The following is a 17281-nucleotide window of genomic DNA, read 5'->3' as shown; positions in this document are numbered from 1 at the left end:
GCTGCTGTTAACCTGCGATTTCTGAGGCTGGTGACTCGGATAAACTTATCCTCAGAAGCAGAGGTGACTCTTGGTCTTCCTTTCCTGGGGCGGTCCTCATGTGAGCCAGTTTCTTTTTAGCACTTGATGGTTTTTGCAACTGCACTTGGGGACACTTTCAAAGTTTGCCCAATTTTTCGGACTGACTGACCTTCATTTCTTAAAGTAATGATGGCCACTCGTTTTTCTTTACTTAGCTGCTTTTTTCTTGCCATAATACAAATTCTAACAGTCTATTCAGTAGGACTATCAGCTGTGTATCCGCCCGACTTCTGCACAACACAACTGATGGTCCCAACCCCATTTATAAGGCAAGAAATCCCACTTATTAAACCTGACAGGGCACACCTGTGAAGTGAAAACCATTTCCGGTGACTACCTCTTGAAGCTCATCAAGAGAATGCCAAGAGTGTGCAAAGCAGTCATCAAAGCAAAAGTTGGCTACATTGAAGAACCTAGAATATAAGACATATTTTCAGTTGTTTCACACTTTTTTGTTAAGTATATAATTCCACATGTGTTAATTCATAGTTTTGATGCCTTCAGTGAGAATGTACAAGTTTCATAGTCATGAAAATACAGAAAAATCATTAAATGAGAAGGTGTGTCCAAACTTTTGGTCTGTACTGTACATCTGACCAACATGCAGGTGGGGGCCTATCAGACTCTAGTTACTCCACTGGGTGGGACCAGATCATTTCCAGGACTCCTTGTTCTTTACATTGAAGATAATTCTTAATGACATTGGCTGTAAGTTTGGGGTTGTTGTTCTGCTGAAGAAAACATTTGGATCCAATCAGACACCTCCTTCATAATATTGCATGATGGATAAGTATCTGCCTCTATATCTCAGCATTGAGGGAACCAATAATTCTGACCCAATTTCCACCTCCATTTGCGGAAATGCAGCCCCTATCTTACAGGACCCTCCACCGTGCTTATGCATCACTATTGCCCACAGACACTCATTATTGTACTGCTCTCCAGCCCTTCAGTGAACAAAATCTCTTCTGTAATAACAACATTTTTCATATTTTGACTCAACCGTCCAGAGCACATCCTGCCAATTTTCTACACCCTGGTTCCTCTGTTTTAATGCATAAGTTGAGTCACTTGGCCTTGTTTTGATGTGGAAGATATGGCTTTTTCGCCACAATTCTGCTATGAAGACCACTTCTGGCCAGTCTTCTCTGAACAGTAGATGAGTGAAGCTGAGTCCCACAGGTTGCTGCCAGTTCTGAGCTGATGGCACTGCTGGACATCTTCTGCTTTTGAAGGAAAGTAACCATAATGTGTCATACATCTGCTGCACTAAGTTTCCTTGGCCGACCACTGCATCTACTAACCTCAACGTTGCACATTTTCTTGTGCTTCTTCATAAGTGCTTGAATGACACATCTTGAACCCTCAATCTGCTTTGAAATTTGTGCCTTAGAGACCTTGCTGATGTAGTATAACTTCCTTGTGTATTCTTGCTCAGTCTTACCATGGTGTATGACCAGACACCTGACTGTATTATTACAAAATCCCTGACTTTGCGCAGGTGCACCTAGAAGACTTGATGCTGTTTTAAAGTGAACAGTTGGTCACACCAAATATTGATTGGATCTAGATTTTTCGTTTGTTCATTCACTTGTATTTTGTTAATTGATTAAATAAATCATTAACATTTCTATTTTTGAAGCGTTCTTACTTTACAGCATTTTTTCTACAGCTTTCTAAAAATTATTTTTATGTTATTGTGTCTTTTATTTGCTCATTAATAATCTGATATATCTTTTGGTATTTTGTGTATAGTTGTTATTTTGCTGTTGGGGTAAATTGTAGGATATTGATTTCAGAGTGGTTTCCTGATCCTTTTATTGTAGGAATGAGTGGTATATATGTGCTAATAAATTAGGACAAAACATAGGAAATTTAGGAAAAAACTGAACATCTCAGCAGTAATAACATGCTGATTGTGATGTCATGAAGATGACTGGAATTTCCACCAATCAGAGATCAGCATGTTTCAGGTCACCCAGATAGAACAGTCCATGAAACATGAGTCACGGCCACTGTGAGGTCATAATGCTGATTAGAATTTCCACCAGTCAGAAAACAGAACCGCCCAGAAGAACCACCCAGGAGGTATGAGTCATCGCCACTGTGAGGTCATAATGCTGAACAATCACAGAGCAGCCACACCCAGATTTTCCACCAATCAGAGAGCAGCCACGCCCAGATTTTCCACCAATAAGAGATCAGCAGTGGGTATAAATAGCCGCTGCCGCCTGCCAGGCTTAGCCTTGCACTTGATGGGTCTCTCTTTTTTTCTCTCTCTTGGTATCTCTCCCTCCCCTCTCTCTTCTCTCTCTCTCTCTTTGACCCAACGGCCCTCTTAAGGGCTACCCCAAATGTGTAAAAGATAGAACCAATATTTGTGTTGTTTGTCCGTTTTATGAGCCTGTGATTAACCCCTTCCCACTCTTTGCCATATATATATATATTATATACATAGTATGTGCAGGTGGGCCTTAAAGGGAATTTCCAGGACAAACATATTGATGGCCTATCCCCTGGTTAGCTCATTAATATCTGATTTGTGGGGGTCCGGCATGTGGCACCTCCACTACTCAGTTGTTTGAAACTCTGGCAGAGGTCAGATGTAAATGTAGCGCCCCGAGGGTTCGGTTGCTACAGGGGTATTGCACCTCAACCAGAGGTGTGATATTCCACTCCCAGGTAAGGATGGAGTATGGACCAGGGCCCAGTATCTGCATACACACACTCACCCCATTTCCGGGGGACAGTTCGACGGTGCTCCCATATAATTGCAGGCACAACTGACCATGTCCCTGGCAGGAGTGGGGAGGGGGGAGAGAACCCAGTGATGTAGGAGCAGAAGGGGACGGTTTCTGGAGCATAGGAAGGAGCTCATTGGGTGCTGGTCACCTGAGCTCATACACAGAAGCAGATAAAAGGTGGGAGCCATGTTAGTTGAGGAGTCGGGTCAGTTCAGTACAGTGGAGAGGTGACAGGGAGCAGAGGCTCTGTAGGAGCTCTGCTCAGAAGGCAGGCCTGGGGTGAAGGCCGGAGCCAGAGAGGAGAAGAGAAGAAGGAGAAGGAAGGAAAGAGGAGAGACAGAGGAGTAGAAAGGCTCCAGAAACAAGGAGGCAGAAGGGACCCTTAGAGAGAGCAGAACGGACAGCAACCGTTGCAAACCCGCGTTATATTGGGTGAAGGGTCAGGTCGTGGAAGGGTACCGGATTCCCAAGTTGGTGGAGGTAAATTATCCCTCAGACAAAAACCGGGGGTCGTGATCATCTATTGGTGCGACCCCCCGCCAAACCTGCTAGGAAGGCACCATATAGGATAGCGGGAAACGGGGGCCAACGTTTGCCCGCAAAGATCCGCGGCAGCTGGACAAAAGTTTGGTCACTGGTGGGGCACGAGAGGCCAGAGAAAGGACAGAAGGGGGTCCTGTGCCATACTCCTGAATTGTCTGGGGGTTGACCGAGCCCCTCACCTGGTGGATACAGAACGGCTTGGGCAGTCACTGCTGACAGAAATGACATGGATAACAACTGCGAGTAAAACCCTGGACTGCATTATTGGACTTTGTGTTATTTATGCTGCGCCTGCACCATCACCCCCAGCATCCTCTTACACTGCCCTGAGGCTATACTCTTCCCGTGGGGAGTTGTCCTATCCCTCTGCTGCACACCAACACCAGCCTCAGTGGTCTGCCTTGCAGCGGCGGTTATCCCTGACCGCAATCCACGGGTGGCGTAGTCGGACATTCAAATCTATAAATAGACTGCCACAGCATTTGGTCTGACCACCCTGAGCCACGGCAACGGGTTGCCACTACTACCCCCATCATCGCACTAAAGCCCGGTTCCGGGTGCCCCACGGCCCAGGGGGCGAGTGAGCTTTTGGCGTAGTCAGCAGGATCGTGACCAACCCGCCACCAGCGGGTATTGCGTGCCTGAAAAGAGACTGTTTCACTGTATTAAAAATGGCGCCCGCCCCAGAAGAACTGACGCCATAATGTGCGCGCCAAAAGACAACAGGAAGTCACCTCCCATCGTGGGCCAGGTCCCAGAATAGCGCCAAAGAAGGAGCCCACCCCCAACAGCCATGAGTGCGGCTGTAGAGATGTCCATCAAAGTGGGGGGGCTGCCCCTGAGAGTGATTGTCAGCAGATTGCCCCAGGACCACCCCCAACAGGGGCAGAAAGAGAAGAAAACCGAGGGGCAGGGTGTGGTTTGGATCAGTCTCGCCAGACCACACCCGGAGATGGAGAGGAGCGTCAACTCCAGAACCCTGGCAAGCGGCCTGCTGCAGGCCGAGGCGTCCCCTTACAGCCTCATGGAGCTGATGGCTCAGCTCCCTGCAGAAGACCCTGAGTTCCTGCGGACTGCACTGGAGGAGCTGGACCGGAGGATGGTCCGAGCGCAGAGGGACGTCGTCGCTGGGTGGAGAGAGGAAGTGGCCTGGCGAGTAGCGGCCCGGCAGCAAGAGGCACTGTCAGCACTCGGCAGCGCGCCTGCCCCCGAGGACGGAGAGAGGAGACCGGAGGCCGATGCTGCAGAGGAGGCAAGTAAAGCGGACGCCCCGGCCCCGGGTCCTGACACCGTAGCCTTACCTCTGGATCCCGCCGCGGAGCCAGAAGTCCCGGGAGCTGCTGCAGCTTCCACGCTCCCGCCGCAAACACCTGGACCGCAAGCCGCGAGGACCGCCGCTGAACCACGCCCCCCGTCGTGCCCTCTGACCCCGGACGTGGTAGGAAGCGGCCCGCTCCAGGCCCGGTCGTAAGGCCTGACCACCCTAGGCGCCTCCCAACCGCGTGCGCCCCCGGTCTCGAAACCACCACCCCTGGGCGCGGACCTGTATGCCCAACTGTCCGGTCCGGATGGAGAGCCAGTCCCTCCACCACCTGGGTGGATCCACCCTAGTCTTCGGGAAAGCCTGCCCGCGGAGGCCGGAGCTCCTCTGCTTTCACTCCTGCCTGACCCACGGCCTGTTGAAGTTCCCCAGCTCCCGGTCGAGGAGGTCCAATATGAGTGGGACCCGACAGGAGAAGACCTCATGGGGTTCTCGCAGGAGACGCGGGCGGCCGCAGCCCGCAGACGGGAGTTCTGTCGCCGCCAGGTGGCGCAGTTCGAGCAGGAGAGGCGTACACGACGACAGAGACAGGAACAGCTGCAGGCCCGAAGCGCGGAGCAGAAGATGCGCGTCCGGCAGGACCCCCAGGCTGCGTGAGGTCCCAGAATCATCGGGACCGTAGTAAAGTTCCAGCAGGAGCAGGGATGGGGTTTCATCCGAGACTCAACCACGGACACGGATGTGTTTCTTTACCCGGAGAGATGTGGAGAGCCACCTGCCAGAAGGCCACCTGGAACGGGATCTGTTTCCAGGAGACTTGGTGTCCTACACCTGACACCGAGGCCTAAAGGGATGGTATGCCCTTCATGTCCAGAGGGTAAGAGAGGAGCAGCACCCTGAACCAGAACCCGAATATCAAGAGGACCCGGATGGGTCTGAAGATCAGTACGAGGAAGAAGGAGGAGCATCAGGAGGATACCGTTACTGATGAGCAAATGTGTACAAGGAACTGTTTTTGTTTCCCCCGTTGGGACTGTAGCCCGTTCAAAATGAACCCTCAAGTCACCTGGCTGAGGACTGAGAGCAGCAATCCCTCTTCCCCACCTGGCTGAGGACTGAGAGCAGCCATTCCCCTTCCCCATCCGGCCGAGGACTGGGAGCGGCCAATCCCTGTAAATAGTTGCGCTTCTTAAAGCGCCCCCTATTGGTTTTATAAAAGTACGGCAACGTCTACCTCTGGACAAAGCGTCCCTCATGTTTGAAAGTTGCTGAAGTTTTGCACTTAATAGAAAAATGGACACCTGGTCGCAAGTTGCAAAGTGGCTAGTGAAGAAGAGAGTTTACTTATATGAAAAGTTTTATATGCTGCTAAAAGAGTCACATAGTATTGAAAATGTTTTATATGATATATGACAAAAGAGTTCGGGTAATATTAAAAATGCAGTAAAATGTCTGGTAAAAAGAAAGTGTTTCCCATGAAGGGAAGTTGAATAATGCCGGCCGTTTTCTAATGTAAAAAATTTTTAAAAAGTTTTGCATGTCTTGTAAATAAAATGTTTTTGCTCTTTTCCAGCCCGAGGACGTGCTGTGGTTTACCAGGGGGGAATGTAGCGCCCCGAGGGTTCGGTTGCTACAGGGGTATTGCACCTCAACCAGAGGTCTGATATTCCACTCCCAGGTAAGGATGGAGTGTGGACCAGGGCTCAGTAGCTGCATACAACTGACCATGTCCCTGGCTGGAGTGGGGAGGGGGGAGAGAACCCCGTGATGTAGGAGCAGAAGGGGATGGTTTCTGGAGCATAGGAAGGAGCTCATTGGGTGCTGGTCACCTGAGCTCGTACACAGAGGCAGATAAAAGGTGGGAGCCATCTTAGTTGAGGAGTCGGGTCAGTTCAGTACAGTGGAGAGGTGACAGGGAGCAGAGGCTCTGTAGGAGCTCTGCTCAGAAGGCAGGCCTGGGGTGAAGGCCAGAGCCAGAGAGGAGAAGAGAAGAAGGAGAAGGAAGGAAAGAGGAGAGACAGAGGAGTAGAAAGGCTCCAGAAACAAGGAGGCAGAAGGGACCCTAAGAGAGAGCAGAACGGACAGCAACCATTGCAAACCCGCATTATATCGGGTGAAGGGTCAGGTCGTGGAAGGGTACCGGATTCCCAAGTTGGTGGAGGTAAATTATCCCTCAGACAGGGGTCGTGATCATCTATTGGTGCGACCCTCCACCAAACCTGCTAGGAAGGCGCCATATAGGATAGCGGGAAACGGGGGCCAACGTTTGCCCGCAAAGATCCGCGGCAGCTGGACAGAAGTTTGGTCACTGGTGGGGCACGAGAGGCCAGAGAAAAGACAGAAGGGGGTCCTGTGCCGTACTCCTGAATTGTCTGGGGGTTGACCGAGCCCCTCACCTGGTAGACGCAGCACGGCTTGGGCAGTCACTGCTGACAGAAATGGCATGGATAACAACTGTGAGTAAAACCCTGAACTGCATCATTGGACTCTGTGTTATTTATGCTGCGCCTGCACCATCACCCCCAGCATCCTCTTACACTGCCCTGAGGCTATACTCTTCCCGTGGGGAGTTGTCCTATCCCTCTGCTGCACACCAACACCAGCCTCAGCGGTCTGCCTTGCAGCGGCGGTTATCCCTGACCGCAATCCACGGGTGGCGTAGTCGGACATTCAAATCTATAAATAGACTGCCACAGCATTTGGTCTGACCACCCTGAGCCACGGGATCGGGTTGCCACTACTACCCCCATCATCGCACTAAAGCCCGGTTCCGGGTGCCACACGGCCCAGGGGGCGAGTCATAAACATTGTTGAGGAGCTGAACATCACAGCTCTGGTCACTGTGTAGTGGCTGCTACCTGGTGCTGCAGATCAGCTCCTATTACATGAATATTAGCTGACTTGCAGGACACACAGTACAGTGAATGGAGCAGTGATGTTCAGATCTTCAAACTATTTACATCTGAGCGTTGCAAACAACTGATGGGTAGAGCCAGTGCCGCGTGTCGGAGCCCACCGATCTGATATTTATAACCTATCCCCAGGATGGCAGCTCAGTAGATACCATACCAGGATGGGAGACATTATGCCAGAATGGGTACATTATACCAGAATGGGGACATTATATCAGAAGTAGGTCATTATGCCAGAATGTGAGACATGGTAACAGAATGGAGTGCATTGTACCAGGATGGGGGACATTAAACCAGGGCGAGGGACATTAAACCAGTATGATGGTTATTAAACCAGGATGGGGGGCATATACCAGGATGGGGACATTATACCAGAATGGGGACACTATACTAGTATGGGGACATTTTACCAAGATGAAGGACACTATATCAGAATGGGGACAATATATCAGAATGGGGACAATATACCAGAATGGGGACACTATACTAGTATGGGGACATTTTACCAAGATGAAGGACACTATATCAGAATGGGGACAATATATCAGAATGGGGACAATATACCAGGAAGGGGGACATTAAATCAGAATGGGGACATTATATCAGAATAGGGAAATTATACCAGAATTGGGGACATTATACCAGAATAAGGGACACTATACCAGAATGGGGTACACCATACCCGGGATGGGTGACACTATATCAGAATGGGGACATTATATCACAATGATGATGTTATACCAGGATGGGGGACATTATATCACAATGATGATATTATATCAGTATGGGGGATATTATAGCAGCATGGGGGACATTATGCCAGAACTGGAGATACTATACCAGGATGTGGGGCATTATACCAGCTTTGGGGACATTATAGCAGAATTGGGAGCATTACACCAGCATGGGGGATATTATACCAGGTTAGAGACATTATACCAAAATGGGGACATTATATCAGAATGGGGACACTATACCAGGATGGGGACATTAAACAAGAATGAAGGAAATGATGCCAGAATGGGGACATTACAAGACAGGGGCACAGGTGGGGGAAAATGTTATAACATAAGGCCCAGCATGTGGGAGATTATTACAAGAAGGAGCCAGGATGGGGGACATTACTACATAGGGAGAGAACACATATACTGTATCTTTATAGGATCCAGAACGCTACAAGGGCCCATACATCTGACCATCATGCAGGTGGGGGCCTATCAGACTCTAGTTACTCCACTGGGTGGGACCAGATCATTTCCAGGACTCATTGTTCTTTACATTGAAGATACATAGTTACATAGTTTATAAGGCCGAAAAAAGTCAAGCGTCCATCCAGTTCAGCCTATTTCTTGTGCACTGCAGCTATTCCGCAGCGTTAATCAAGGGGAAGGCAAAAAAAACCCATGCGGTATAGGCCAATTTACATCATTGAGGAAAAATTCACTTCCCGACTCCAATCTGGATTAGTTAACTATCACTAAGCATAAGATATAATTTTATTGTTCTCAAGAAAGGCGTCCAGGCCTCTCTTGAACTCATTAAGTGAGTTGGACATCACTACTTCCTCTCCCAGAGAGTTCCAGAGTCTCACGGCTCTGACCGTAAAGAATCCCCTTCTATGCTGGTGCAGGAACCTCCTTTCATCCAGACGCATAGTGTGCCCCCTCGTCTTTGTCACCATCCTTGGTATAAACAGGTCATGGGAGAGATCTCAGTACTGCCTCCTGATGTATTTATACATGTTTATGAGGTCTCCCCTAAGCCTTCTCTTTTCCAACGTAAATAGGCCTAATTTTGACAACCTCTCTGGGTATTCTAGTCCCTCCATTCCCTTTATTACCTTAGTCGCCCTCCTTTGTACCCTCTCTAGCTCCAATATGTCTTTCCTGAGCACAGAACTGTGCACAATATTCTAAGTGCGGCCTTACCAGCGCTTTATACAGAGGAAGAACAATGTTCTCATCATATGCCCCTATTCCTCTTCTGATGCATGCCATGACTCTATTTGCCTTCGCAGCTGCTGCCTGACACTGGGCACTCCAATTTAATTTGCTGTTAACCAAGACGCCCAGGTCCTTCTCCATGTCAGATTTCCCCAACGGTTTCCCATTTAATATGTATGGGTGACTGCTGTTTTTCTTTCCCATGTGCATGACCTTACATTTATCGTCATTGAACCCCATTTGCCATTTTTTGGCCCAACTCCCCAATTTATCTAAATCCTCCTGTAGCTGTGCCCTATCCTCATCTGTATTAACTACTTTACAAAGTTTAGTATCATCTGCAAATATTGCTATTTTACTATGCAACCCTTCCACTAGATCATTAATAAATATATTAAATAATATAGGGCCCAAGACAGACCCTTGAGGCCCCCCGCTAGTAACCCTGACACACCCTGAGCTTACTCCATTGATAACCACCCTCTGCTTTCTATCACTCAGCCAGCTATTTACCCACTTGCACACATTATCCCCCAGACCAAGCATTCTCATTTTATATACCAACCTTTTGTGTGGCACGGTATCAAACGCTTTGGAGAAGTCAAGGTATACAACATCCACTGACTCTCCCCGGTCCAGCTGCGAGCTCACCTCCTCGTAGAAGGCGATCAGGTTTGTTTGGCAGGAGCGATCCCTCATGAATCCATGTTGATATGGAGTTAGACAGTTATTATCATTAAGATATTCTACAATCGCATCTCTAAGAAATCCTTCAAACAATTTACCCACAACAGACGTTAAGCTGACTGGTCTATAGTTCCCATGGTCACTTTCAGACCCCTTTTTGAATATTGGTGCCACATTTGCTTGGCGCCAGTCTAGTGGGACAGTCCCTGTCCATAAAGAGTGCTTGAATATAACATACAGCGGTCTGTCTATCACATTACTTAATTCTTTTAGTACCCGGGGGTGTATGTCATCTGGGCCTGGTGACTTGTCTATTTTGATATTATTTAGGCGTTTCTGAACTTCCTCCTGGGTTAGGTGGGTGATATTTAGCGGAGGGTTTACTTTATCACTCTGCATTTCCTCCGATAAATTGTTTTCTTTTGTGAAAACAGTGGAGAAGAAGCTATTGAGTAGGTTTGCTTTACCCTCATCGCCCTCTATGATTTTACCCAGGTTATTTTTCAATGGGCCAACTCCATCAGTTTTAATCCTTTTACTGTTTATATAGTTAAAGAACAGTTTGGGATTCGTTTTACTTTCCTTGGCAATTAGTCTCTCTGTCTCCTCTTTTGCTATTCTTATTTGTTTCTTACAGATTTTGTTTTTTTCCCTATAAGATATTAGCGCTTCCTCGCTGCCTTCTTGTTTAAGTTTACCGAAAGCCCTTTTTTTGTTTTTCATTGCCCTCTTGACTTCCTTATTTAGCCACATTGGCTTCCTCCTATTCCTAGCCCTTTTATTCCCATAAGGTATGTACCTTCTACAGTGACTATGTAGGACTGTTTTGAAAATTTCCCATTTTCTATCCGTGCTCCTATTGCTGAAGATACTATCCCAGTCTATAAGGTGAAGGGCATCTCTTAGCTGATCAAACTTTGCCCTCCTGAAGTTCAGTGTTTTTGTGAGTCCCTTGCTGGGCACCCTACTGAAGCACATGTGGAATTGTATAATGTTGTGGTCACTATTTCCCAGGTGCCCCCCGACCTGCACCTCAGTTATTCTGTCTGGCCTGTTAGTTAATATTAAGTCTAAAAGGGCCGTCCCTCTAGTTGGCTCCTGCACAAGTTGTGACAAATAATTGTCTTTGATAATTGACAGAAACCTGTTTCCTTTCTGAGATCTACAGCTTTCGGTTTCCCAGTCTATATCGGGGTAGCTGAAGTCCCCCATAATAATCACCTCATTATTTTTTGCTACTTCGTCTATTTGTCTCATTAATAGACTTTCCGTGGCTTCTGCTATATTTGGTGGTTTATAACAGACTCCTATGATAATTTTATTATTGTTTTTTGCCCCATGTATCTCCACCCATAAGGACTCGACCTCCTCATTTCCCTCCCATACATCCTCCCGTATTGTAGGCTTTAGACACGTCTTTACATATAGACAGACTCCACCCCCTTTCCGATTTCTTCGATCTCTTCTAAACAGACTGTAACCCTGTAAGTTAACTGCCCAGTCATAGCTTTCATCTAACCATGTCTCGGTTATTCCCACTATGTCATAGTTACCTGTAGATATTTCTGCTTCCAGTTCATCCATCTTGTTTGTCAGGCTTCTGGCATTTGCTAGCACGCAGTTGACACGATTTTGTTTTGTTCCAATCTTCTCCCTGTGGATTGTATTAGAAATTTTCTTACCTCCCTTCCAAGTATCTTGTCTTGGAACTTCTTTGTCGCACTTCATATCTTTCATTAGTATGTTCTCTGGCTTCATGTTCGTGTCCGGCGTTTTTCTTCCCATCCCCTCTTCTTCTAGTTTAACGCCCTCCTGATGAGTGTTGAGAGTCTCCTGGCGAATGTGTGTTTCCCGGGTTTGTTGAGGTGTAGTCCGTCTCTGGCAAGGAGTCCGTCATAGAGGTAATTCACACCGTGGTCCAGGAATCCAAATCCTTGTTGTCTGCACCATCGTCTCAGCCAGTTGTTCACATCAAGGATCCTGTTCCATCTCCTGACGCCATGCCCGTCTACTGGAAGGATAGAAGAAAAAACTACCTGCGCATCCAGGTCTTTTACTGGATGCGCAGGTAGTTGTTTTTGCTGCAGAATATGTTGGTGCTATAAAAATAAAAATTATCATTATTATTAAGTGCAGAGTAAGATTTACTTAAGCACAAATAACACTTAAGTATAAAGAGGTCGTAGTGTGGACCTACGGTAAGTAAATAGAGAAGATAAAGAGTAAGGCTGCGTGCCCACTATCCGTTTTTCAATCATTTTTGTCGCTGAATTTCTGCAGCAAAAACACTTAAAAAACACTTGGTTATACGTGCCCCATGGTCCCCAATGACAATCCGCATGTGCTGTGCACATGCGGCGGAAATTTCCGCTGTGGTTATTGACGCGCCCCTGGGCCTGCTGTGTCGTGCGGCATCGCGCGCACGGGGGCTTACCCGGAGCCGGATCAGATGGGGGTAGTAGTCTCGTGGCGGTGACCCGGTCCGTGCCCAGGGAGTCAAGCTGGGGGGCAGTGTTTTGGACAGTAGATGTTGTACGACTACGCCACCCGTTGAATGCAGCTATGGGGCTGCCGCTGCAGGACAGTCCGCTGAGGCCGGTGATATGATTGTGCAGCGTAGATGGTATAACCCCCAACGGGAGGGGTATGGCCTCAGGGCAGCAGACGTGAATGATGGAGGTAGTGATGGTGCAGCAAGGAGACTCAGAAACGTATGATGCAGTTTCAGGGTTTTTACTCACAGATGTTGCTTCAGTCACTTCGGCCGGGAGTGACCACCCGAGCCGTACTGCGTTCACCAGGTGCGGGACTCGGCTAACCCCCAGGCAGTTCCGGAGCGTGGTACTGAGCTCCCTTCTCTCTCTCTCTCTGCTGGCCGTCCCCACCAGGGATCCACCTTTGTCCGGCTCCCTCGGGCCTCTTGGTGGCAAAACCTTTTCTGGCTTTCCTGACCCTATTCGTGGTAAGCCTTCCTGGTGGATATGGTGAGGGTCGTGGCAAAACTTGACCACGACCTCCGGTTCCTGGCTAAGGATCATTAGCCTCTGCCAGTTTGGGTTCCGGTACCCGTTTCCGCCAACCCTTCACTCTTCTGGTTTACTTCTGGGATCTCAGGGTTCCCTCTTGTCCTGCGTCTCTGGGCCTTTCTTCCTCCTCCTCTCCACTACAGGCCTGGCCCTGGAGCTGGGCCCAGCTGGAGCCACAGCTCCCTGTCAGCCCTCCTGGCTGAGCTCCTCTGCTCTGCTCCTCCTCTGAACTCGACCCTGTCTCTAGATGGTGCCCACCATATATACTCCCTCTATGTGTGAGCCCAGGTGACTAGCACCCAATGGGCTCCTACCTCTATGCCCAGAGTCCCTCCCCTATCTGCCCTTACACTACTGGGATGTTCCTCCCCCCCTCCCACTCCAGCCAGGGACAGACGCTGTCGTACCTGCACATCTAACTGGTGGGAGTACCGTAGTTCTGTCCCCCGGAAATGGGATGAGTGTAGTGCATGCAGCTATCTGAGCTCAGTCCCACACTCCATCCTTACCCGGGAGTGGAATACCACACCTCTGGTTCGAGGTGCAATACCCCTGTAGCAGCCGAGTCCTCGGGGTGCTACATTATCATTGCGGAAAAATCTGCAGCATGTCCATTATTTTTGCGGAAACGTGGCGTTATTGCCGCCATTGACTTGCATTGAATCGCATAATATCCCCATGACTACATGAAGCGATTCAATGTGCAGATGGTACCCAGGTCTGGAGAAGAGGAGACTCTCATCCAGACCCGGGTACCATAGTACCTGTAAAAAAAAAAAGAATTTAAAATAATAAAAAAATTATACTCACCTTCTGATGGCCCGCGGTCTTCTCTCCGGTGCGTCCTGGTTCCCCGGTGGCTCGCGATGATGTAAAAGGACCTTCCATGGCGTCATTTAGTCATGTGACAGGTCACGCGACCGCTGACGTCGGCATGGAAGGTCCTTTTACACCATCGCTAGCCGCCAAGACACTGGACGCACCGGAGAAGGAGACTGGCGGCCATCAGAAGGTGAGTATAATGTTTTTTATTTTTACATTTTTATTCTTTTTTTAACTATTAACTTGGTCACACTGTATAAATCCATGCCAATTTATATATATATATATATATATATATATATATATATATATAGCGTGACCAAGTTGTCAAGCACTTTTCCAAGTGATGCTAAATCGCTTGGAAAAGCGCTTGATAACCCGCATGCGAAAATGCATGTAAAAACGCTTGACAAACGCTTCTACATGGCAGGAAAAACGCATGTAAAATCCGCATGCGTTTTTGCTGCCAGGGAAATGCAGAAAAAATCAGCAGCATTTCTGCATCGTGGGCACTTAGCCTTACTGAAGCAACAGTGGCAAATGAATGTGAAGAGGCTATGGTATAAGTGGTATAAGTCCTCATTAAATAAATAGGGAAAATTACTAACACGGGTTCATGCTGTCGATGCTGCTGCCGCCGCCTCCCGCTCAGTCACTCAGCTTCCTCAGGGAGTGATCAACCCCTCATATACAGCCTGCACCCCATGTACCCCTCATACAGCCTGCACCCCCCATATACAGCCTGCACACCATGTACCCCCATATACAGCCTGCACCCCCCATATACAGCCTGCACCCCATGTACCCCTCATACAGCCTGCACGCCCCATATATAGCCTGCACACCATGTACCCCCATATACAGCCTGCACCCCCCATATACAGCCTGTACACCATGTACCCCCATATACAGCCTGCACCCCCATATACAGCCTGCACTCCATGTACCCCCCATATACAGCCTGCACCCCCCATATACAGCCTGCACTCCATGTACCCACATATACAGCCTGCACCCCCCCATATACAACCTGCACTCCATGTACCTCCCATATACAGCCTAAACTCCATGTACCCCTCATACAGCCTGCACCCCCCATATACAGCCTGCAACCCATGTACCCCTCATACAGCCTGCACGCCCCATATACAGCCTGCACACCATGTACCCCCATATACAGCCTGCACCCCCCATATACAGCCTGCACACCATGTACCTCCATATACAGCCTGCATCCCCCATATACAGCCTGCACTCCATGTACCCCCCATATACAGCCTGCACGCCATGTACCCACATATACAGCCTGCACCCCCCATATACAACCTGCACTCCATGTACCTCCCATATACAGCCTAAACTCCATGTACCCTTCATACAGCCTGCACCCCCCATATACAGCCTGCACTCCATGTACCCCCCATATACAGCCTGCACGCCATGTACCCACATATACAGCCTGCACCCCCCCATATACAACCTGCACTCCATGTACCTCCCATATACAGCCTAAACTCCATGTACCCCTCATACAGACTGCACCCCCCATATACAGCCTGCACTCCATGTACCCCCCATATACAGCCTGCACGCCATGTACCCACATATACAGCCTGCACCCCCCATATACAACCTGCACTCCATGTACCTCCCATATACAGCCTAAACTCCATGTACCCCTCATACAGACTGCACCCCCCATATACAGCCTGCACTCCATGTACCCCCCATATACAGCCTGCACGCCATGTACCCACATATACAGCCTGCACCCCCCCATATACAACCTGCACTCCATGTACCTCCCATATACAGCCTAAACTCCATGTACTCCTCATACAGCCTGCACCCCCCATATACAGCCTGCACTCCATATACCCCCCATATACAGCCTGCACGCCATGTACCCACATATACAGCCTGCACCCCCCATATACAACCTGCACTCCATGTACCTCCCATATACAGCCTAAACTCCATGTACTCCTCATACAGACTGCACCCCCCATATACAGCCTACACACCATGAACCCCCCACTTCACTTCCTGCAAACTTGCATGGGAGGATGGCTCCTCCTATATGAGTCACATGGGCATGACGTCCTCACAGGTCCTTTACCTGTCCTCTAGGATTCATTGTTTCCTGCGGTAGCAGAGAGATACTCAGTGCTCCTCCGCCCATGCAGCACACGGGCGACTCCTGAACCTCCACCATCTTTCCCCTCCCATCCTCTCCAAACAGAAACCATGATACTGATATTTGGTCCAGTGGTGAAGCAGGGGGAAATTAATATTAGTTTTTTAACTCCTTCATGGTGGCGCCGCCCCCTGCCGTCTTATGCACCCGCCCTCCAATGCCTAAATATTCAGCAGGCGCAGGTCAATTTGTCAGGAGGGGCAGGTCAATTTGTCAGGAGGGGCGGGTCAATTTGTCAGCAGGGGCAGGTCAATTTGTCAGGAGGGGCGGGTCAATTTGTCAGCAGGGGCGGGTCAATTTGTCAGCAGGGGCGGGTCAATTTGTCAGCAGGGGCAGGTCAATTTGTCAGGAGGGGAAGGTCAATTTGTCAGCAAGGGCGGGTGAATTTGTCAGCAGGGGCGGGTCATATTGTCTGCACGTTACTTTTGAGTTTTGTTTTTTTTTGTCTCCCTAAGGTAAAAAATTCTCCATTACAGGCCCATAAATAGAGCTGAAGTTCTCCTGTATAATTGTGTGTGGAGCAGAGATTGAGGTCGTCATCCAGGCATTTGCATGGAGAGCACGGGAGTGACGCAGGTATCTGTTTGGGGATTACCGTACTTAGTGATCCAGGTACTTGCCATGTGCACATACGATTACATGGTTTACAATGCAGCCCACCTTACCTGAGAGTTCTCATATGTGGTGATACATAACTGGAACTCGCCTGAGGCTCCGGGAGGTCTATGAATTTCCCCCATTATAATTGGCAATCCCATGTGTTATTTAAGTTACCGCTGCGGGCGCGCGGCAGCAGGCGGCTTGAATGATGCTGAGCCCGCCCTGCCGCATGAAGTCAGGCAGAGCGGACTCAGCATACACAGCGCGGGCGGCCGGGCGCGTCTGTTTTCCCACTCATGTCACGACCCAGCCGCCCGCATATTGTCACCATCGCGCGCAGATGCTGGGCCCGCCCTGCCTCATGACGTCAGGCAGAGCAGGAATGGCCCCGGGTACCATCTGGAGCACAGCGTCTGGGGTACGGGAGCAAGGTGAGTATGTGTTGTGTTTATTTTTTTAACTATA

The sequence above is a fragment of the Phyllobates terribilis genome, unplaced genomic scaffold, assembly GCF_046119375.1.
Source record: "Phyllobates terribilis strain yellow unplaced genomic scaffold, ASM4611937v1 Scaffold_63__1_contigs__length_7903474, whole genome shotgun sequence".
Lineage (NCBI taxonomy): Eukaryota > Metazoa > Chordata > Amphibia > Anura > Dendrobatidae > Phyllobates > Phyllobates terribilis.
The sequence above is the reverse complement of the archived record's forward strand: the minus strand, read 5'-3'. Positions refer to the sequence as shown.